We start from the raw sequence: 24,526 nt of genomic DNA, 5'->3' as shown, positions 1-24,526 counted from the left end.
CATGCTATACGAGCAGGCTGGTATACCAGCCTGCTTCTGACAGAGAATGTGTCTACGTTGCCCTCAAGAACATGGCTACCGTTCCATTTTCCCAGTGATACCATTGTGTAGAGCCAGAGACAGGAACCAGTGTATTTCTCTGCTCTGATTTCCAGGAAAGATGAACAATATCAGAACTAATTAACTGGAACCAAGGAAGAGGTCTTTGTGATCCACCTGCAGAAGATTCATCTTGAAAAAGAAAGACCTGTTTCTGTAATACTTTCTGCTTTATAAATGCCTTTTCAAATGCCTGCCATTTGACTGAGGAAAACCTTTCCGCTTTCGTTTTTTTTCTTCAGGCTTCTGACCTCTCACCTACTTTGAATGATTCACTCAGGCTATTCATTGCCCAGGAATGTTGGCTTTGGCAAAGGACTGCAAGTCTCTTAAAATAAACACAACTGGGCTTTCATCTCACAGTGATCGCTGCTGGCCGCATATTTCACACACTGTACGGCAGGATATGTTAAATTAAAATCATAATCTCCCAAGTGAAATCCAGGGCCTGGTTAAGCCACGCAAGAATTACTCATGCATTTACTTCCAATGAAGTGTATGAGTAAGATCTTTAGCCATTAATTCTCCCAGGTAATGGTCTCATCCCCTCCCAATTATCCTAACCCACAGTAAATTAAAACCATCCAGAAGAATGTTATTTGGAAAGGAAGAATTCAATGCCAACACCCTTTTAAATATGTAGGTCCTGGAGAGGTGAGTTTGAACTGCCTTGTCAGTTCTTTCAAGTACATCTCAAATTTTAACTTAAATCTTGCTAAGTCAATATACCCAATCCATATGGATTAACAATATCTTCAGCATTATGTTAAATGTTTTGAGTAGTTCAAAGAAAGATATGACACTGAGCCTTCAGGAGCTTAAAGTCTTTTGGGCAATCAATAAGATTAACACGTGCAAAAAACAGCAACAGAGGCCCGGTGCAGAAAGTAGTGAAGTGGAGGAAGCAAAGACCTTTCTCTGAGTGAGGTCTGGGGCCTGACTTCCCCCAGCTGTATGATTGCAGGGTCAACCTTTGACTTATATAGTGTCTCGGTTTCCTCACCTATAAAATGGGAAATAGTATACTAACCTTATCGACCTCACAGAGTAATGATTAAATAAGATAAAGAAGACAAAACTGCAGTATGCAGTACCACCTGTTATGGCCTGTGATAAAACAAATAGAACAACTTAAGAGATAAGTCCAAAAACATTATTTGTCTTCTGGGGTTGCCCTTAAATGGTAGTGAACCAAGAGCATTCCTCTTTTACTTTAAATGTAGCAGTCAATGAATAAGAGGCATATACTGCAAGAGAAGGGAAAAGTTTATTTGGGGTCTCAAGAACTGAAATTTGGGAGACACAGATTAGAGTAGAAACTCAACTGTGCTCCAATTGCAGGAGAGGGGCTCAGGGTTTTTATGGGAAAAGGGAGGAAGATGAGGTAAGTTGTACTAACAGAGAGTTCATTGGTGCTAGATGAGGTAAGGCTAGGTTTGTACTTTACAGATTGGCTTGAGATTCACTCATCAGGCCAAAGGATAGACTTGTACTTTATTGATTGGTTAGTGATTAGCTCATTAGCAAAGTCCAGTTTCACCAGTCCTTACAAACAGGTTATTCTTGTCCTTTCTGACTTCTTGGAATGTTGGTGGTTTAGTCCAGTTTGTAAGATAAAGAAAACAAGAAGCGCAAGGCAATTCCTCTGAAATGGCTGCTTCAGCTCTATTTTACTACGGCTCCACTCATGTCATCTTTCACATTTTTCATACCTTGCTTAGTGTGTGGCACATACTAAGTGCTTAATATATTTTTGTTAAGTAACTGAGTGAATTATGGAGTACAATTAGATTAAATTTGTTTACTATACAGTAACAAGAGAGGCCCTACCTTTATGGACTCCCAAAGTTTCCTTCTCACTTATATTATCTATAAAATTAAAAAGAGGTAAAATTCGAGCCAGCCCTAATGGGCTAGCAGTTAAAGATAGGTGTACTCTGCTCCAGCAGCCCGGGTTCAGTTCCCGGATGCGGAACCACACCACTGGTCTGTCGGTAGCCATGCTGTGACAATGGCTCACATAGAAGAAACAGAAGAACTTACAACTATGTGCAACCACATACTGGAGCTTTGGGAGGGGGGAGGAAGAAACAAGGAGAAAGATTGGTAACAGATGTTAGCTTAGGGAGAATCTTACCCTGCAAAAAAAAGACGTGTTTTTAAAAAAAAAGAGGTAAAATTCTGATGCCATTAGAAGAGCCTTTGCCCTGTGAGCTTTCTTGAATTGTTGCTGATAATGTATCCCTGGGCACCACTAAAATGAGCTTTTCTGGGCCTGTCCAGAATATAGTCACAGAAAAGAATTTTCTTTAGCCCAAAAAACCCCAATGGGAAGAGATTATGAAAGGCCTTTTGTGCTTCAGTTTAGCACAGTGGCTGAATCAAGACTGAAAATGCATCAGGCTTCAAGTGGCTGAAGACATTTGTCCCACAGTATAAAAACTAGATTAGAGAGTAGTCTCAGTCGATAAAGACACCTGTCACCCAGCTCATGGGCACATGCCAGGGCAAGCCGAAGAGAGAGGGGCATTTGCCCATTGTGTATGAGATTCACTATCTTGCTTAAGAAAAGAGCGACAACATCAAAACACTTATAGGGTTAAAACTGCTATTTTTCCTTCTCCTAAATGGAATGTGCTTCTATTTCCTCTGAGCTATTATAAAGGGAAACAGATACACACTGTTTAGGAAATGACAGACTTTAGAGAAACAGGAAAACATAAAATACCTTAGAACTGAATGATTTTCCCATAAGGAAGCATTACCTTCACCAAATGAAACACAAAGCAGCAAGACCTTTCCCCAGTGACTGGCAAGCTAAAATGTAGGTCCCCCTGGGGTGACATAGTGTTATGATCATCTTGCCAGACGAGAAAGCTCACAGCACAGGCAGGCATTTGTGAGGCACGCTATGGTAGGAACAGAGGTTCAGAGAAGCATGTTTATGTCCCCCATTTCCCTACTTATGTGCATCTTGCACCTGTCTCTGTACATATAGGGTTGATGTTCCTCTTGTTTATTGGGTTTGGGACTTATGTCCCTATGTATGTATTTGTGTTTTTCCCATTTCTGCAATGAGGCTGTAGGATCAGGGGTTTTGTTCTCCTTCCTCTAAATTTCCACAGTACTCTTCTACGCCTAGGGCTGTTCACAAAAGTATTGTAAGACAGACCAAGAGGAACCATCATATCAGTCAGAATCCCAATAGGAAACAGAATCCAACTCATAAGATTAAAATGAAGCTTTAATGAAGGGACCACCTACTGGGTTATGAGAACAAATAAGGGGTATTGAGGCACCCAGAGATTAGCACGGCAGGTAGGGGCTTTACCATGAATAGGCCTGAGGAGGATATGGGAAAGAAATAGAACCTTCTGGGAGCTGACACATGGAGGAGGGAGGGGCCACCCAGTAAGAACTGTGGTCATGGAAGATCTCAGCCACTGTCAAAGAAGGGAAGAATATCTATACGGGTTCTCCTTCTGTCCTCCTATCTCATGTCTCTGCTTCCTGTTGACCACATCCAACCAGAGCCTGGGGTAAGGAAGTCTAGCCTTTTAGTCCATAGGGAACCTCCTCCCAGATCACAGAGCAGGGCAGAGAAGGGTAGAGAATGGAATGGGGCAGGAAGGGGGAGTGGTAATGGAGAACAACCCACAGAGAGGTGAAGACTTCGGTGCTTCCTGTGCTCAGCCACAGCCACCAAAGTTTTCTGAGTTTAGTAGGGCTCAAGATCTATTCTAGGGCAGTCATCAAAGATAAGCAAGGGAAGAGAGAGAGTCCACAGAATACTGGCATCTGTGTGTTCTTTGTTGTTGCTTTTAATCTTCCATGCAAGTCTTGGTTTTCCTAACTCTTCCTTCCTCGTCTAGAACTGTTCTTTGATATTTGTATTGATCCTTGTCTCCCTCCCCCCACTGAGAATGAGCCCAGACTACGGACAGGTTGATCAACCTTCTGGACCTCAGTTTTCTCTCTAACAATGTGCGGCATGGACCAGATGTCCCAGGTTTCTTCAAATGTAAAATAAAGCAAAAAATAAAGATCTACCAGTCCTTGTCTGTTGAGATTGTTAAAGGAAATAAAAGGGGAAAACGGGGAGGGGGAGATGAAAATAAATGATCTTAAAAGGGAAGGAAGAATAAACAAGGGTAGCTGAAGTAATTGTTTGGAAATTGTGGATTTTTATGGGGCTTTTAAATCTCTGATAAAACTCAGTGAAACTCTTCAGGCTGAGTTTGGGGGAGAGGGAGTGCTCATTAAGCAAATTCAAGCCATTAAATGTCATCTCTACTTTCCCCAGGAATCCAGAATTCTCCTAAAGCAGCTAAATTTTCAAAATTGCATGAGATCAGTTATGATTTACCGAAGATTTTTTGTTCATTACTGATCACATCAACCATTGGCCAAAGAAGTAAGGCAGACTTTGCATTTCTGAGAACCTAGATGTCTGTTTATTTTCCAATTAATAAAGTGAAAAGGAACCCATCTAGCAATTCCTCTCTAGGAGTCAAAAATAGAATAATTGGGGGGGGGGGGATTTATGCATAATTATCTTAAATTCCTTTAAATCATTCCACTATTTGCAGTACAGCTTGAAGACATATCCAAGCTTGTTTATATAATGATGCTAGAATATTAGTGTTCTCTTCTATGAATCCCTGAATTCTTTCAACAGCCCTTTGCCAGGAATACTCTCTGGGCACTTATAAGGAGTCATCTTGTATAATTAGCATACTTGTCTTCCCTCACTCCTGCTAGATTAGGTTAGAAGACACTTGCTAAGAGCCTCCGGAGTATCTGATACTTCCCCAGTAACATTCCTCTCACTGTGTGACAATTGTGTGCTCGATCTGCTGACACCTCCACCACACTGTGGGTCAGGGCTGTATCTGTCTGCTCACCCTTGTGCATAATGTCTAGCACATAGCATGACAAATGCTTAAAATATTATGTGAATAAATAGAATGAATAAATATTTTTACCCTCTCTCCCAGAGTATAAATCCTCTTGAGGTCAGGAATCCAGCTACTCTAAACAGGTTCCCTTTACTCACCTCAGGTCACCAGCTCAAATCTATCAATAAAGAAATGAGTATTTTTGTATGGCTAACACAGAGGTGCCCATATTTCCATCTATTTGTTCCACAAATATTTATGGAACACCTACTATGTGCCAGCCTTGTGCTAGAAATAGAATAGGGAGCAAAACTAGACAAGGTCCCTGCCCTCATGGAGCATGCATAGAGTTCTATGAGAGACAGATATTAACAAGATAATAATACAAATAAAAATCAGAAATGCAAAACAAACTATTAAACTGGCAAAATTTAGACAGATATTGCAAAGAGTTGGTGTGGATGTGAAGATCTAGGAATCCTTATGTCCTAATGGTAGAAATGTCAACTGGTACAGTCATTCTGGAGAGACCTAGAAGTGTATGATCAAAGTAACTCTACTTATGCCATATTGTCCAGCAATTCCCAAATAAATTGTTGTATGAGGCTATACAGATATGGATAGTCAGATACATATTCATAGCAATATTACTTGTGATAGTGAAGATTTAGATGCAAACTAACCTCTAACTAGAAGAAAGGATAGTAACAATGTAGATGTGTTCCATGGAGATACCCACAAGTTGGAAGTAAAGGACTAGATCAGAGGTCAGCGTACTATGGCCTGTGTGCCAAATATGACCACTTCCTGTTTTTTTGTAAATCAAATTTTATTGGAAAGTGATCATGTCTGTTTGTTTATGTATTTTCTATGGCTGTTTTCACACTACAACAGCAGAGTTGAAAGCCAAAAATATTTAATATCTGACCCTTTACAGAAAATGTTGGCTGATCTCTGAACTAGATGCACATGTAGAGATATGGATAGATCTTAAAAACATACTGCTGAGTTTAAAAAGTAAGAAACAGAATGATATATATCACTGGTTCTCAAAATTGACTGTACATTGGAATCACCTGGAATAATTCAAACCTTATGATACCTGGGTTCTACCCCCACAGATTCTGATTTTTTTGTATGGGCTACAAGTTGGACATCAGATTAAAGCTACACAGGTGATTTCAATGTGCAGCCAAGTTTGAGAACCCCTCAGATGTGTGTGTATATATGATACAGTATTTTCTTGATTGCACACAAAAAAATAATACACATTTTGGGAGAATACTGAGTGAACTAAAAGATAAATATTAAACACATCAAAACGATTGCCTATGGAGGGAGAGAAAGAATGGAAATTGTATCTATATATAAGTACGCATACATACATACATACATACATATGTATGTACGTACGTACCAGAGATGGTCTTGGCATGAACTAATAATGTTAACAAACTGACCAAGAAATACAATAACTCAGCCTTCTTCAACTGAAGTCCAAAAAGATGTATTAACAACTGCATCTATTAAATGATGCTCATATTTAGCTGTCTACTGGACATCTCCTCCTGGGTGTCTCAAAGGCAAATCTGACTCAATTAGGCCAAAACTGACCTCATTGTCTTTCCCTGCAAATCTGCACCTAAAAAAGCACTTCTGGAAGCACTTTGAAAATCTGCTCCTCCATAAAAACAATGAGAATACTGGTCAAAAATGTCAAAATCAATTATTTCAGAACTCTGGAAATTAACCCAAGGCTTGTAACAATTTGAAGACAATTTATTTCAGAAAAATGGCTGAATTGTAGTAAAAACAGTGAGCTTTGTGGTATTTTAGCTTAACTTATACCCATCCTTATCTCTCCAGTTTTGCAGCAGTCTTTGAAAACCAGCAGCCTCAAAATCATAGTAGCTGTGAAAACCAGCATCCCAGCAGCAACTGGAGGGAGCAGAACAGGTTTGGAGTTCCCCCAAAAGATTCACCCCCAGAGAATTATCACTATTTGACCTGTCTGGCAGCTCCCTGGAAAAGCCCCACGCACAGGGTTTGTCTTTATTTGACTTGATTCTGAATTCACTCAGCAACAAAAGCTGTATCCTCCAAGGGTTTTTCAAAAACAATCAGCGGCAATTGTTTAACAGCACAGTCACCTGAGGCAGTGATACCAATTGGGGCAAACAAGGGGATAGCCAACAACTGAAAAGGAAAATCCAGGAATTAGATGTCTACAGAGGACCTTGAAAACCTCTGTCATATTTCTGGGGATCTAAAAAACCACATGTGCATGAAGGGCTTCATGCATGCCCAGTAACGACTTAAGAAGGCCCTAATCGCCCAACTCTGGCTGACATTGAGGTTCTATGAAAGCAGGAAGTAAAGGTTCAGGCAGAATTTTAAACTGCTAGAGCATTAAAGTTGTACTCCAACACCCACACAGAGAATTTTGGCAAAGGGTGGAAGACTTATTGGTTCAGGTATTTAAGGAAATCTCTGTCCAAACATCAAATGACTGCTAAGCTAACTAAGCAGAGATTTTAGTCACAGTACACAACAAAGAATACAGACTTCATAGAATTGATCCAGGAGATCATTAAAGAAACAAACAGCAAAGACAACAGTAAACTCTGGCGATGGGAGGATCTGATTTCCAGAGTTTTCACATTATAGTACTTAAAATGTCCAATTTTTGACAAAAAAATTATGAAACACACAAAGAAACAGGAAAGTATGGCTCATACATGGGGGGGAAGCAGTCAATAGAAACTGAGAAAGCCCAGATGTTGGACCTACTACACGAAGGCTTTAAATCAGCTATTATAAATATGTTCAAAAACTAAAGGAAGCTGCATCTAAGGAGCAAAAGGAAAGTGCAGTCATGTATCGCTGAATGATGGGGATACGTTCTGAGAAATGCATCATTAGGTGATTTTTTTTGTTGTGCGAACATCATAGCATGCACATACACAAACCTAGATGTATTGCCTACTACACACTGGGCTATATGGTATATGGCTCCTAGGCTACAAACCAGTACAGCATGTTACTGTGCTGAATACTGTAGGCAATTGTAACACAGTGGTATTTATGTATCTAAACATATCTAAACATAGGAACGTTACAGTAAAAATGTAGTATAAAAAAAATGGTACACCTGTATAGGGCACTTACCATGAATGGAGCTTGCAGAATTTGAGGTTGCCCTGGGTAAGTCAATGTGTAAGTGGTGAGTGGATGTGAAGGCCTAGAACATTACCCTATACTACTGTAGATATTATAAACACTGTACACATAGCTACACTAAATTTACTTTTAAAAATTTCTCTCTTCAATAATAAATTAACCTTAGCTTATTGAAACATTTTTACTTTATAAGCTTTTTAATTTTTTAAAATTTTTTGACTCTTTTGTAATAACGCAACTTAAAACACAAACACATTGTACAGCTGTACAAAAATATTTTCTTTTTTATATCCTTATTCTATAAGGTTTTTCTTAATCTTTTTTCTACTTTTTAAGCTTTTTTTGTTAAAAACTAAGACACAAACACACACATTAGCCTAGACCTACACAGGGTCGGGATCATCAGTATCACTGTCTTCCACCTCCACATCTTATCCCACTGGAAGATCTTCAGGGGCAATAACATGCATGGAGCTGTCATCTCCTATGATAACTATGCCTTCTGCTGGAATGTCTTCTGAAGGTCTTGCCTGAAGCTTGAGGGAGTGACACTCTTTTCAGAAAGATGTTGATGGTGGTTTGCTTAGTTTGTTTCTTTTTTTAATCATAGATTTGCTGGTAAGCAGATAATGCACCATGAACATTCCTCTCATTAATGAAAAATTTCAGTGTTGGGGTCCATGTTTTTAAACTTTTTAAGGAACTTGTTGAGGTCTGCAAAAGCTTATGCTAAACTCTTCACTGTGAATTTTCTTGGAGGTTCTTTTTCTTCTCCTGCTGTTTCTTTTTCTCTTGCCTCCTCTTCAGCTGTGTGATCTTGTTCCAGTTGCAACAACTCATTAGTCAATTCCTTAGGAACCACCTCCAACAGTTCCTCAACGCCATCCTCATCCACACCCAGGTTAAAGTTGTTCACCATCTCAACCACAGCCCTGTTGATTTTTGCAACCTCCTCATCCATGGCAAATCCTTTGAAGTCACGGGCTAACCTCTTGAGTGTCTTCTTCCAGATGCCATTTATACATACCTTGGTGACATCACTCCAAGCCCAAAAAATGTTCTTGATGCAGTTATAATGTTTTTATCCTTCCAGGATTGCATCAGTGTCTTCCGCAATTGCAGCAATAGCCTGGGCAAAGGTCCTCCTCAGATAGTAGGCCTTAAAAGCTTCTATAACTCCTTGATCCATTAGTTGGATCAAAGAAGTGGTGTTTGGAGGGGGAAATACCACTTTGAAATTGGGATGAAGATCACCGATAAAAGGAGGATGTCCAGCAGCATTATCAACAATAAGCAAAATCTTGAAATGTATGTTATTCTCCAAATAGTACTTCTCCATTTCACTGGCATAACAATTCAGGAGGGCATCTTAGAGGAGGAGTTATGTCATCCATGACTTCTTATTGTTCCTGTAGTACACTGACAGTGTATGCTTATTGATATGCTTGAAGGCCCTGGAATTTTCACCATATCAGATCACAAAGGGTTTCAATTTGTAGCCAGCAACATTATCTCCAAACAAAACTATTATCCAGTGCCTAAAAATCTTGAAACCTGGTATTGACTTGGCCTCTTTATGGATGAAAGTCCCTTTAGGCATCCATTTCCAGAATGGGGTTTTCATCCATATTGATTATTTTCTCTGGCAAGTAGTTTTCCTCCACAATCAGTTTATCTAGAGTTTTCAAAAATTCTTCAGCTGCTTTCACATCAGCACTCACAGACTCACCACTCACTTTCATATTATGTAATGGATAATGATTCTTGAATCATTTAAACCACCCAGAGCTAGCAGTAAATTCAACATATGTAGTCAGGTCCAGGCTTTTCTTTCAACATTGCAAACAAACTTTTTGCTCTAGCCATGATCTTCATGGTTCTGAGAGAGATACACCTCTCTGCTGAGTCTTCAATCCAGGTCATTAGAAATTTCTCCATGGACCTCCATATAGGTCCTTCTCGAATTTTTGGTAGTCTCATTGCCTTCAATTAATCGGATCCTTTAACAGCTTCTGTCACTTTGCTCTTGTTCTTCAGGATTTTAGCTACGGTGGAATGGGACGTGCCTGACTGGCGAGCAATAACCATCACTGATTTTCCACCTTCATAGTCCTTAATCACTTTTAATTTCATTTCCAGGTCAATCACTCGATGTGTCTTCTTACTGGTAACATTAGCAGTGAATTTTTTATGCTTAGGGCCCATGATGAATAAAACAACATGAGATTAAATCAAGCACAAGAGAAAATGACGCAATCAAGAGACACAATAAACATGAGATGTATGAGGCTGCTGCTGGCATAACACAGCATAGTGTTTTACAGTAAACATTTTTCTAAATAGAAAACACTCTAAAATAATGATAAAATGTATAGTATTATAAATACATAAACCAGCAACATAGTCATTTATTATCAAGTATTGTCTACTGTACATAAGTTTATGTGCTATACTTTTATATAACTGGCAGCATAGTAGATTTGTTAACACAAGTATCACCACAAACATGTGAGTAATGTGTTGCACTATGACATTACAATAGCTACAACATCATTAGATGATAGGAATTTTTCAGCTCCATTATAAGTTGAATCTCTTCCTCATACTATATACAAAAATTAACTCAAAATACATCATAGACCTAAATGTAAAAGATAACACTATAAAGCTCTTAGATGAAAATATAGAAACTTTTTTAGATATGACACCAAAAGCACCAGCCAAAGAGAAAATAGGTAAATTGAACTTCATCAAAATTATAAACTTTTGCTCTTCAAAGGACACTATCAACAAAGTGAAAAGACAGCCCACACATACACAAATCTGATAAGGGACTTATATTCAGAGTAAATAAGGAACTCTTACAACTCAATGATGAAAAGACAAATAACGCAGTTTTAAATAATGGGCAAAAGATTTGAATAGACATTTCTCCAAAGAAGATATACAAATGGCCAATAAAAACATGAAAAGATCCTGATATCATTAGTCATTAGGGAAATGCAAATCAAAACTACAATGAGATACCACTTCATACCCACTATGATGGTTACAATTTTTTATTTTTCAGACAGGCCATGCAAGTGTTTGCAAGGATGTGGGGAAATTGTAACCCTCACTCATTGCTGGTGGAATTGTAAAATGATGCAGTAGCTTTGGAAACAGTTTTATAGTTCCTCAAAATGTTAAACATATAATTACTCAGCAATTCCACCCCTAGGTGTATACCCAAGAGAAATGAAAACATATTCCCGCACAAAAATTTGTATACTAATGTTCATAGCAGTATTATCAATAATAGCCAAAAAGTGGAAATAACCCAAATGTCCATCAACTGATGGATAAATAAAATACTGTATATCCAGTCCACAGAATGTTATTCAGTCATAAAAAGGAATAGGGTATTGATACATGGTATAACATGAATGAACACTCAAAATATTATGCTAAGTGAAAGAAGCTAGTCACAAAAGATCACATATTGTTTGATTCTATTTATATGAAGTGTTCAAAATAGGCAAATCCATAGAGACAGAAAGTAGGTAAGTGGTTGCCAGGAGCTGGGGGGAGGACACAATGGTGAGTGACACAGGGTCTCTTTTTCAATGATGAAAATGTTCTCAAATTTAGATAGTGGCGATGGTTGAACATGTCTAGAAATACTAAAAACAACTGAATTGTACTCTTTAAGGGGTAAATTTTACGGTATGCAAATTATATCTCAATAAAGCTTCCATTAAGAAAAAAATCTCTGTCCAAATTCCCTATTCTAGCGAATTCCAGAATGATTCATCCATTTACACAAGCCAGGTACCTTCCTTGACAGATCATATTTCCTACTCCCGTTTTCAGTCTGTTATGTATTCCTGCCAATTTCTTCTCCTACATATTTCTGCAGGCTGTTCAGACCTCTGTTTTTCTCTCTCTACAATCCAAGGCCAATCCTCCATTATCTCTTGCCTGAAATATTCAACAGCCAATTAATTGGTCATCCTGCATCCACTCTTATCTGTTTCCCTATTCATTCTTCACCAAACAGCCAAGTAATTCTTCCAAAATGGAAAAAACTAATAAACTCTTTTATTAAAGCAAAACTTTAAACTTTAAAATAAAAGTGCACAAATCCTAAGTGTCTAGCTTTGTGAATAACCACAAAGTGAACACATCCATAGAAACACCAGCAAAATCAGAAAACAAAACTTTACCACCCTCCCAGAAGCTCCTCCATCTCATGTCCCCCTCCATTCATCATCATCTCTTCCTCTCACTTATTCTAACTTCTATCACTGTATATTGGCTTTACCTATTTTTGAAGTATATATAAAAAGAATCATACAAAAATACTTATGCATCTGGATTTTTTCGCTTGACACTATGTTCGAGAGATTTGTCCAGTTATGTGTGTAGCAGTAGTCTATTAATTTACATTGCTGTACAATATTCCATTTTTCATCTAATATAATTTATTTATCCATTTTGCAATTGATAGACTGCTGATGTAATAAGCCATTTCTGGGTTATTAAAAATAAGGCTGCTGTGAACATACTTGTACAAATCTTTTAGGACTCATATGTATGCATCCCTGTTGAGTATATACATTGGATTGGAACTGCTGGGCCATATGACATGTGTATCTTGAGCTCTAGGAGATAACTTACAAGCAGTTTTCCAAAGTGGTTGTACAGATTTACACTCCCACCAGCAATGTATGAGAGTTCCGGTTGCCCCATATTCTCATCAACATTTGGTATCATCTGTCTTTTTAAATTTGGCCATTCTGATGGGTATATAATGGTATTTTATTGTGGTTTTAATTAATATTTCTCTAATTACAAATGAGTTTAATACCATTTCATATGCTTAATAACCATTTGATTATCTACTTTTATGAAATTCCTATTTAAGTATTTTGCCCATTTTCCCATTTGTGTCTCTCTTTTCCTTATAATGGATCTGGATCTGAGTCTCTGTGGCTTGCCCATTCACTCTTTTTGGTGTCTTTAGATGAACAGAAATTCTTAAAATAATCTCATTTATTAATCAATGTGGTCCGTTTAATCAATCTTCTCCTTTACGGTTGGCGCTTTTTGTATCCTATTTAGAAATCTTCTCCAAGGTAATGAAGCTCTTCTATGCTATCTTCTAGATGGGCTTTGTTGTTTATCTTGAAAGGTAACATTAAGGTCCACAATTTATCTGGAATTAATTTTTGGTTATGGTGTAAAGTAGAGCTTAAGATTTATTTTTATTTCCATATGTTTTCCCAATTGAGTCAACACCGTACATTGATAAGAGTGTCCTTTCTTCATCAAAATGAAAACTGAATTGTGCTGAAATGGAGAGGAGGATAAACTCTCAGCTTGGGATTCACAATTATTTCTGATGGGCAAGTTTTAACCTGAAACTAAGGAGTTATAGCTAAAGTCCAGCAAGAAAACCCTTGCTACCTAGGACTGGTAATGAGTCCGCCCAACTGGGTTCTTCCAGATGGGGAAGCAACTGTAAAAAGATAACCATTACCAAGCTGAATGCCTTAAACTACTTGAATACTTATGAATGAACCGCTGATGATGGTTGCATCACAAGATTTCCCGAAACTGAAGAAGATTATGTCTACCCCTAGACAACTGAGCATTTGCTGTGCAGATGACCCTCTGAGGAAAAGGGTACTGGCAAGTCTTTGGTTAAAAAGCAGCCTGATCTCCTTGGGTTATAGGAATATAGGTCAACGAGTTTTTTTTTTTTTTTTTCTCATTTCAGGATTGCAAAGCCAAATAGAATTGACCTCTATTTTACCTATGGTTTTGGATTTTTTGCACTACTAATCAGATTCCTGGCCAGGAGTTCTTTGTGTATCATCTGACAATTACCTGGATCACATGGGTCAGTTGTTTCTGATGTCTGGTCCCTGTTCCTCTTGGGAAGCTGGAACACTGAAGCACCACACAGGCCTTCTACCCACTCTCCCTGCACTACTGTCCCCAAGTGTTTTCCCCTCCTAGACTTAATCTCCTCTCCTATATTTGCTTAAAGCTATATTTGATAACTTCTCATAACATACAGATACTGCCAATCTTTTGAGCAAGTCTACTCTCCTTGACCTCAACTGTCCTGCTGATTTCCCCAAGCCTAATCCCTTACCACTCCCTTCTTTGCTATTCATGCTTGATATAGTTCCTAGCACTCACCATGCTGATTCATGCCTCCAACTTTTAGTTGTAATGTTCTCCCTGCCTATACACCCTTTCCATCTTCATTTCCCCACTGGATGTGAAATCTAGAAAGCTTAAAAACATCTATTAGTCACCAGGAAGCTTTCCTATGACTCAGGTGAGCTAAATATCCCATATCTACATCTATAATCACATGATATTGGAAGAGTCTTCTTGTGTGCCAGTTTCTTTCACGGAGATTCCATATATTGTTTATCTTTGATTTCCTAGTATCAGGCACAGTGCCTGGCACATTGTAGTGTTTCAATGCATCCACGTTGAACGCACCTGAACTGCAGTAGAACAAGGACTGGCTTGCTCAGAAGTTCCTGAAATTTGGACTCAAGACCAAGTGGGTTGAAGTACTATACATACCATGGAGGCTGCAAGCCTTGGTTGGGAAAGCCATGTCAGCCCAGACAACCACTCACTCCAGAGTCATGGAGGAGACTTAAAGCTTAAAAGTTTGGAACTTGTACATGGGCCCTCAGCTTGTAGAATCAAAGCTTCCTTTGTCATGCACTTACTTCTCAAATTGAATAAATAATTTCAAAAAGGCAACTGAATGTCCTCCATCTCATGTTTTCTTAAACCAGCATTAGACTGTATGACACATCACTCACATAACTGTGGTGTTCTGAGGAAGTGTTTTAAAAAACATAGCCTTGCCAACAGGAGCACTCAGGGATTGTATTGTTTGTTTTTGAGCATTAAAAGAAGTTAAAGTTGGAGTGCTTAGTGAGTGTAGACTCATACCACATCAGCTCTCTGGCCCTTTTAAAATAAAGATACATGTGTCTCACAGACTGCTTTGGAAAAATCTTTTATACTAGAAAACATTGTAACTTGAAAAATCCAACATGGTTTTAAAAACATCACCCTTTAAATAATTTAGTTGATACTTAAATTAAAAAAAAATCTATGGATAATAAAGAAAAATAGCATAATGACAGCTTAGTTCAATTATTAGTCTTGCTTACTATATTGATAACCTACAACAATTAATTACCTAACATAACAGCTAGGATTCAGAAAGGGACAAAGATTTTTAGCTGGGTTTTTTCCATTTGCACCTCCATCCTATATATTCTATGCCCTTTTCTGCCCTGCCATGTGTCCCAGGGGGCCCCATGGACTGTATTACCCAAGCCTCCTTGCCAGCTGACTTCTGATTGGGCTATTCCTATGTAAGCATTCATAGGAAATTGAAAAGTTCTAGGAGAGAGAGGTTAGGGTATTCTTCCCTTGCTTTCCCCGCTTATCAGTGCCACATTTCTGGCACAGTCTTGTCCCTATGAGACTACAGCTCCTGCTGGGAAGCTTCCCCCTCCACCTTGTTCCATGGCTCCAGTAACATGGTTTTTTCCCATTGAGGCCTAGGAATGATAATGGTTTTCCATTGACACGAATCTCTGAATGCCTCAACGTCCTTTGTTTGTTTTCTTAACCAAGCCCATACCTCTGTAATTAGTCCCTTCATTAATGTCTTTTATTTGATCCATCTTGGTGAATACAGTTACCTTCTAGGATCCCAAATGACACAGGCTAAATTTAGTATATTTGTAGAGTTCACTTCATATCATAATTAAGGTAAAGTCCCCTGTCCTCCATGACAAGCATTGAACTAAAGGAGAAAACAGCAAAACTATTCTTTATGACTCATTAACAGAGATTTATAATTCATCAAGGAGTTACCAATGAAGCTCAAGATTAGGAAATACCATTGCAAAGGCATTTTAAGACCCTACTCCACCACAAGAGATCTATGAATATAAAGAGGAAAAATAGTGTGAAAGTTTTAAATCAGGGGATATATTCATAAGAAGAAAACCCCCACATTAACAAAGCAAACAGGAAATAAATTACATCCTGAGTTTACATAAAGCATGGAGACTTGATGTTATCACTTGGCTAGGCAGCAATAACTATTCATCCCCTCCTACTCCCTTTATTGATATAACAAAATTAAAATCATGGTTCCTTTGAAGAGCCACAAACATGCTACAAGGCTGAGCATTGTAATTAGCCCTATCCCATTAGTGCCTGAGGTGGGTGGATGTAAGCGTGGGTCAGGAGGTGGACTCAGAGAGCTGAAACAAGACTGGAAGCTAAAGATGAAGAACATTCAGATTCCTAGTAGATTCCAAGTAAACATAAAGCTAGGTAGAAATAAACCAGAAAGAATGGTCAGAGTTTGGAATAGGGCCAGACTAGAAGAGAGTCTGAGTCTGAAGGTAACTTTAAGAAGGCACTGGACACCAAACCCTTGCCTCATCCCATCAGGTTTTATATACTTCCATTGTAAGGATGAGAGTAAACCCTATTAAGGCTGGTCCAAAGACCTTAGCTGTGGTAGGATAAAAAATGTTAACATAAAAGCGTTCCTCATAGGAAGATTAGCAGAGATCATTTGTAACCGAAAAAGGGCATTGAGGATTGGCTCATTTAATAAACAATCCAGTTATGTTTTTAGATTTTTTAAGTTTATTTTTCAACCCAGTGCTACACTGGATCAAGGTGTAGAGGTTCTGGGGTAGACATAAACTCAGCATGTTTCCTAAAATCACACTTTCTTTCAAAAGATACATGAAAAATTCCTAGGAATTATAGAAAAAATTTGTTTAAAAGAAAACCTACTTCTCTAGACTTTTGCTTCCAGCCAAATGGAGTAAGAGGGCCAGATTAATTTCCAACCTGAAATAACCAAATAGTGGACAAAATAGATGAGTCAATGATTTTCAAGACAATGGAATCAAGCAATGAGGGACAATGATCACTGAGAGAAGGGAAACAAATGAGATGAGCCCTGTGATGACCCCAGCTTAGTGACTTCAGAGAGTCCAGGCCACAGGGACAGGGAACCCAAGCAGAGCCTAGCAGACTGTCTGAGTTAGGGAGACAGAGCTACGAGTCCAGGGAGACCAAAGCAGCTATAGATCACAGGACCGAGTACCAGAGAGGAGAGTGCTGCACACAGAGAGAAACCTGGAGATTCTCAGAAAGATCCTTTCAAGTATTCATCTAAGTATTGACTAGTGCATGCATGAAAGGAAACTGCCCACGGCTGGCAAAGGAATCATGTAAAAGGATTACAGGGAACAATACCTTGTGCTCACGCAGAGCTGGGAATTTTGCCTGTTACCACCAGCCAGACTGGAAAACCTCATGATTCACAAGGCACTGGGCAGGGTACACGGAAGTGTCTTGGATCAGTAGTGGGGAATTCTAACTGAATACAATTCTGCTCCTGCCTAAAAAGTCTTAAAAGCAAGACCTGAAATGATCAAACTATTTTCAATTAATTTAACTGGATCCTAGGGAAAAATATCAATAATATTTATAGGAGTAAAAAATATCCAATACTCAACAAGGTAGAAATGCACCATGTCTGGCATCCAATCAAAAATTACCAGTCTAAAAGACATTGTTGATGTGTGCACTTTAAATAGGTGAATTGAATGGCATGTTCATTTATCTCAGTAAAGCTGTGAAAATGTTACAAAGCAGACAAATAAGCAGGAAAATAAAACCGATGATGAAGAGAAAAATCAATCAATTGAAACTAGTCTAGAGCTGAAACAGATGTTAGAATTAGCAGACATGCACATTTAAATAGCTATAACAATATTCCATATGTTCAAGAAGTCAAATAGAAACATGAAAGGTAGAAGCTTCTAGATATGACAACTACAATGGCTGAGATGAAAAATACGATAAATGGGAATAATAGCAAATTAGATCTCACAGGAGAAAAAATTGGTGAAATTGAACTTGACATAGCAATAGAAATTGTCTGAAGTGAAACAGACAAATGGGGGGGAATGAACTCAGTTTCAGCAGTATGTAGAACAACTTAAAGCAGCTTAATATATGTGTGCTGGAGTCCTATAAGTAGAGAGGAGTGCAGGAAAAAAATGTTAGAAGACATCATAGACAAAAATTTTACAGATTTGATGAAAATTATAAACTCTCAGATCCAAGAATCTCAATGAACTCCAGTGCCATCAGTGTGAAGAAAACTATACCAAAGCACATTATAATAAACTTTCTCAAAATCAGTGATAAGAAGACAATCGTAAAAGCTACCAGATAGAAAAGACACATTACATATAAAGGACCAATGACAAAGATGACAACAGAGTTCTTGTTGCAAAAAAGAATGCAAGCAAGGACAATGGAGCAATATTTTTAAGGCACTGAAAGAAAAAACAAAATTATCAGCCTAGAATTCTAAAACTATTGAAAATATCTTTCAAAAACATAGAAAGACATTTTTTACACATACAAAAACTGAAAGAATTTATTACCAGGAGACCTGCAAATAAAAAAGGAAATCCCTAAGCCAAAGAGAAAATGATACTAGGTAAGAATATGGATCCATACAATGGAAATAAAGAATACAGGAAATGGTAATAACATGTATAAATACATGATATTATTTAAATTTCTTTAAAAGATAGTTGGCTAAACAAAAATAATAACAGAGCGGGAGCTTATAATATATGTATAAGTAAAATGTATGAAAATAATGTCACAAATGCCAAGAGGGGAGAAATGAAAATATATTATTGTAAGGCTTTTATAATATGTATGAAGTAGATAATATCATTTGAAGGCAGACTGTAGTAAGTTAAATAAATCCTGAAGCAGCTACTAATAGGTCTTAAACCAACAACGGAAATAAAACAAAATCATTTAAAAAAATCAAATAATCCACAAAGAGGTAAATAAAAAGGAAAAAGGGAATAATGTTCAGGTGGGACAAATAGAAAGTAAATAGTAAGATGGTAGATTAAAACCTAACCATTTTATGGGGGCCGGCCCGGTGGCGCAGTGGTTAAGTGCTCACACTCCACTTTGGTGGCCCAGGGTTTGCCAGTTCGGATCCCAGGTGCATACATGGCACTGCTTGGCAAGCCATGGTGTGGTAGGCGTCCCACATATAAAGTAGAGGAAGATGGGCACAGATGTTAGCTCAGGGCCAGTCTTCCTCAGCAAAGAGAGGAGGATTGGCAGCAGATGTTAACTCAGGGTTAATCTTCCTCAAAAAAAAAGCAGAAAAATACCTAGCCATATTAATAATTAGATGACATTTAAAAGATATGAATAACTCAATAAAAAGACAAAGATTGTCAACTTGAATAAAAAAGCAATGTCCAACTATATTCTTCCTATGAAGATGTAAATAAGTTAAAAGTAAAAAATAGAAGAAGATATACCACATTAACACTAATCAAAAGAAAGCTGGAATGGCTATATTAATACTAGACAAAGTAGATATCCAAACAAAGCATATTATGTGGAATAAAGAAAGCCATTTCATAATGACTAAGAAATCAATTCATCAAGAGAACTTACTATCTTAAACATTTATGCAACTAAACACAAGCTTCAAAACACATGAAGTGAAACTACTTGAATTGCAAAAAGGAAGAGGTAAATCCACAATCATAGTTGAAAATTTAACTCACCCCAAATAACTGATCGAATAAGTAGATAGAAAATCAGCAAGGATATAGATTTGAGCAACACTTTCAGCCATCTTGACCTAATTGACATTTATAGAACACTCCACTCAACAATAGCAAAATACACATTCTTTTCTAGTGCACATGGAATATTTACCAAGATAGACCATATTCTGGGCCATAAAACAAGCCTAAGTAAATATTAAGGATTCAAGTCATAAAAAGTATGTCCTCTAACCACAGTGGAATTTCCTTTAAAGTCAATAATGAAAAGATCTCTGGAAAATCCCTAAAATTTTGGAAACTGAATAACACACATCTGGATAATTCATGGGTCAAAGAAGAAATTAAAAGAGAAAGTAGAAAGTATTTTGAACTGAGTGAAAATAAAAGCACGACATTACAAAATTTGTGAGATGTCAATTCAGCAGTAATTAGGGGGAAGTTTATAGCAATAAACACCAATATTAGAAAAGAAGAAAGGTCTCAAATCAGTGAGCTTAGCTTCCGCCTTAAACAACTAGAAAAAAAGAGCAAATTAAACCGAAAGTAAATAATAAATATCAGAAAGGAAATCAATGAAACAGAAAACAGAAAAATAATAGAAAAAATTAATGAAACCAAATCTAATTATTTGAATACATCAATAAAATTGACCAAACTCTAGCAAGACTGATCAGAATAAAAAAGAGAAGACACACTTACCAATATCCAGAATGAAAGAGGAGATATAACTAGAGATTCTACAAATATTAAAAAGATAATAAGGGAATTTATAAACAATTTTATTCCATTATATTCAACAACTTGGATGAAATTGAAAAATTGCTTAAGAAATAAAAAATATGAAACATCATTTCAGAGGAAATAGGTAATGTAAATTTTCCTATATCTATTAGAGAAATTGAATTTCTAGTTAAAAACGTTCCCACACAGGAAACTCCAGGCCCAGATAGCTTCACTGGTGAATTCTACCAAATATTAAAGAAGAAATAATTCTAATTCCACATGAGTACTTCCATAAAATTGAAAACAATGGAATACTTCCCAGATCATTCTATGAGGTCGCAATTGCCCTGATACCAAAAGCAGACAGATATTACAAGAAAACTACAAAACAATATTCCTCAAGCACATAGAAGCAAAAAGTTGCAATAAAATATTAGCAAAGCAAATCCCAAAAAGATGGACAGTATATAATGACCAAGTGGGGTTTGTCAAAGAAATGCAAAGTTGGTTTAATATTTAAAAACAGCAATGAATGCAATTCATCATAGTAACAAACTAAAAAGAAAAATATATATAATCACTTGAATAGTCTCAGAAAAAAACATCTGACAAAGTCCAACACCTATTCCTGATTTGAAAAAACAAATTAGCAAACTAGGAATAGAAGGAAAATTCCTCAACCTGATGAAGAGTATCTACAAAAAGTCTGCAGCTGACACCATACTTAATGGTAAAAAATTGAATGCTTTCTCTCTAAGATTAGAAACAAGACAGAGATGTCCATTTACACTACATCTATTCAACCGTGTAGTGAAGGTTCTAGCCACAGCAATAAAGCAAGGTAAAGAAATAAAAAGATCCAAATTAGCAAGGAAGAGGTAATACTGCCTTTGTTTGCAACAAGATCATATATGTAGAAAATCTGATGGAATCTACAAAAAAAATCTACCAGAACTAACAAGATTGTAGAATAAAAGGTCAATATACAAAATAATAATATTTTGATATACAGTACTAGAAATAATCAAAAAGTGAAATAAAAAACGTCGTTTACAATATCCTCAAAATTACTAAATACTTAGGGGAACATCTGACAAAAGATGTGAAAGACCTACACATGAAAAACTACAAAACATTGCTAAGAAAATTTAAAAAGACCTAAACAAATGGAGCAATATACATTCTGTGTTCGTGGATTGGAAGACTAAAATTGTTAAGATGTCAATTCTGTCTTAATGAACTATAGATTCAATGCAATCTCATTGCAAAATTTTGCAAGGTTTTTGTAAAAATTGACTATTTGATTCTAAAGGATATGCAAAGGACCTAAAATAGCCCCCCAAAATTTAAAACAGAGCAAAAAACTTGTAAGATTGACACCATTTTACTTCAAGATTTATTATAAAGCTACAGTAATCAATACAGTGTGGTATTTTTGTAAAGATGTGCAAACAGGAACAGAATAGAGAGACCAGAAATAGACCCATACATACATGTCAATTTTTTTTAAAAAAGTGCTAAAGGAATTCAGTAGAGAAAAGATAATCTTTTCAATAAATGATGCTGGAATAATTGCATACCCCTATGCAAAAAAACCCACTTCAATCCATATCTCACATTATACACAAAAATTAATTCCAAATTGGGGGGCCAGCCCCATGGCCTAGTGGTTAAAGTTCTGTGTGCTCCACTTTGGCTGCAGGGTTTGTGGGTTCGGATCCCAGGCACAGACCTACTCCACTCATCAGGCCATGCTGTGGAGGCATCCCACATACAAAATAGAGGAAGATTGGCACAGATGTTAGTTCAGGGCTAATCTTCCTCAAGGAAAAAAGAGAGGAAATTTGGCAATGGATGTTAGCTCAGGGCAAATATTCCTCACCAAAAAAAATAAAATAAAATGCAAATTAACTCAAAATGGATCATAGACCTAAACCTAAAACTTAAAACTGCAAAATTTCTAGAAAAAAAATTTAGGAGACAGCCTTCATGACCTTGGATTAGGCAAAGACGTCTTTGATACATCAGCAAATGAATGGTCCATAAAGGAAAAAACTTTGATATATGGAAAATCATCAAGGCTAAAATTTCTACTCTTATAAAGACACTATTAAAGAGAATGACAAAACAAGACACAGACTGAGAGAAGGTCATACATATGATATCATATATATGATATATATGTTATATATGTATACAGACACTACATAACACACACACACTAAAGAATTTGTATCTAAAATGATATATAAAGAACTCTTAAAGCTCAGTAATTTAAAAAAAAACCAATAAAAAAAATTAAGCAAAAGGTTTGAATACAGACTTCAGGAAGATATATGGATAAGCAAATAAACACATAAAAAGATGTTCAACGTAATTAGTCATTGGGGAAATACAAATTAGAACCACAATGAGATACCACTACACATCTATTCAAACGGATGACGTTAAAAAGACTGATCATAGCAAGTGTTTGGTGAGAATGTGGAGCAACTGAAACTCCCACACACTGTTAGGGGAAATGTAAAACCACTTCGACAAAGAGTGTGGCAGTTTCCTAAAAAGTTAAACATACACCTACCATATGATCCAGCTATTAACCTTTAGGTATTTACCCAAGTAGACTTAAAGCATGCGTATCTACAAAGAATTGTACGTAAATGTTCATAGCAGCTTTATTTGTAATAGCTGAAGAATGGAGACAACTCTAATGTCCATGAACAGGTGGATGGATAAATAAACTGTAATACATCCATACAATGAAATACCACTCAGAAATAAAGAGGAATGAATTCTTGATACACGCCACAACATGAATGAATCTCTAAATGATCATGTTGAGTGAAAGAAGCCAGGAAAAAAAGAGTACATACTCATTTATGATTCTATGTATATACTCTTCTAGAAAATGCAAAATAATTTATATTAACAGAATGCAGATCAGTGGTAGCATGAGGATAGGTTTTTGTGAGAGGAAAGTTTGGCAGGAGGAAGAGTTTACAAATGGGCATGGGAAAATTGTTGGGGGTGATGGACATGTTCATTATCATGATGTTGTTAGATGTTGATGATGTCATGGGTATATACATGTCAGAACTTATCAAATTATACACTTTAAATATATGCACTTTATTGCATTTCAATAATACCTCAATAAACATGCTAAAAAAGAAAAAAGAAAAGGAGAAACAAAACTTACCGCTCTATAGCATCTCTCTCTTGGTGTAGTGGATCTTATGTGTGTTAATATGTATTCTTCCTAGGGTAACTTTACAGCATGAGGTTGTAAGCTTCCTGAAGGGGCAATGTTTCTTATATTGTTATTATTATTTTGTACATTTGCCAGAGTATATTGGTCAGCATTCTGGCAGAAATTGGTTAAATACTCAAACTGGGTAATTTAAGGAGATTTTAATAAAGGGACGTTTTACCAAAATGAGGTCAGGGTTTTGGGATCTCACATATGGATTAGTACATTATGAGGGGCAGGTTACAGTGGAGTGTTGTCCTTCCCAGGCCTGAGAGGATGAGGGCAGGATGTGCTTACCAGAACGTGGACTCAGAGAGAACTATGTCGAGAGGCCTGTAAAGTTCAGTAAGGGGATACAGCCAGCCTCAACAAGCCTGCAGTGGAAGAGCTGGTAGAGTAGCTAACTGAAGTCACCATTCCAGTCTCCTGCTGATGCTTCCCGTTGGACAAACCCAACTGGAAATCAGAGTGCAAGGAAGACCATGTGGTCTATACAGGTCAGTATTCTGAGACAGAGCAGGACACAGAAGAGTGGAGGGTGAGTCCGGAGGTGCAAATGGAGATATGCATCACAGAGGGTATCTAGAACCATGTTGAACATGTGCTCACTTTGCAAATTATTCCTATCTGACTGATGAATTGTTGATTTCAAAAACTTGACAAAACCATTGTAGTCTGCTTTAGAAAAA

At 37.1% G+C, this 24,526-nt stretch overlaps 1 long non-coding RNA gene across 2 annotated transcripts in view; it reads left to right on the top strand.

The window, feature by feature from the left end:
• LOC138921844 (uncharacterized) overlaps positions 1-14,945 on the top strand; it is a 120,804-nt gene extending 105,859 nt beyond the window's left edge. The window contains exons 10-12 of one of the 2 annotated variants that reach the window (XR_011434745.1): positions 6,864-6,953; positions 13,939-14,061; positions 14,622-14,945. This is a non-coding gene — a long non-coding RNA (uncharacterized lncRNA). Of the gene's footprint in view, positions 1-6,863; positions 6,954-13,938 lie in introns of both variants that reach the window. The other variant, XR_011434743.1, reaches the window with a different exon arrangement.
• Positions 14,946-24,526: the final 9,581 nt, after the last annotated feature.

The sequence above is a fragment of the Equus caballus genome, chromosome X, assembly GCF_041296265.1.
Source record: "Equus caballus isolate H_3958 breed thoroughbred chromosome X, TB-T2T, whole genome shotgun sequence".
NCBI lineage: Eukaryota > Metazoa > Chordata > Mammalia > Perissodactyla > Equidae > Equus > Equus caballus.
This window is presented reverse-complemented; position numbering and strand designations above follow the sequence as displayed.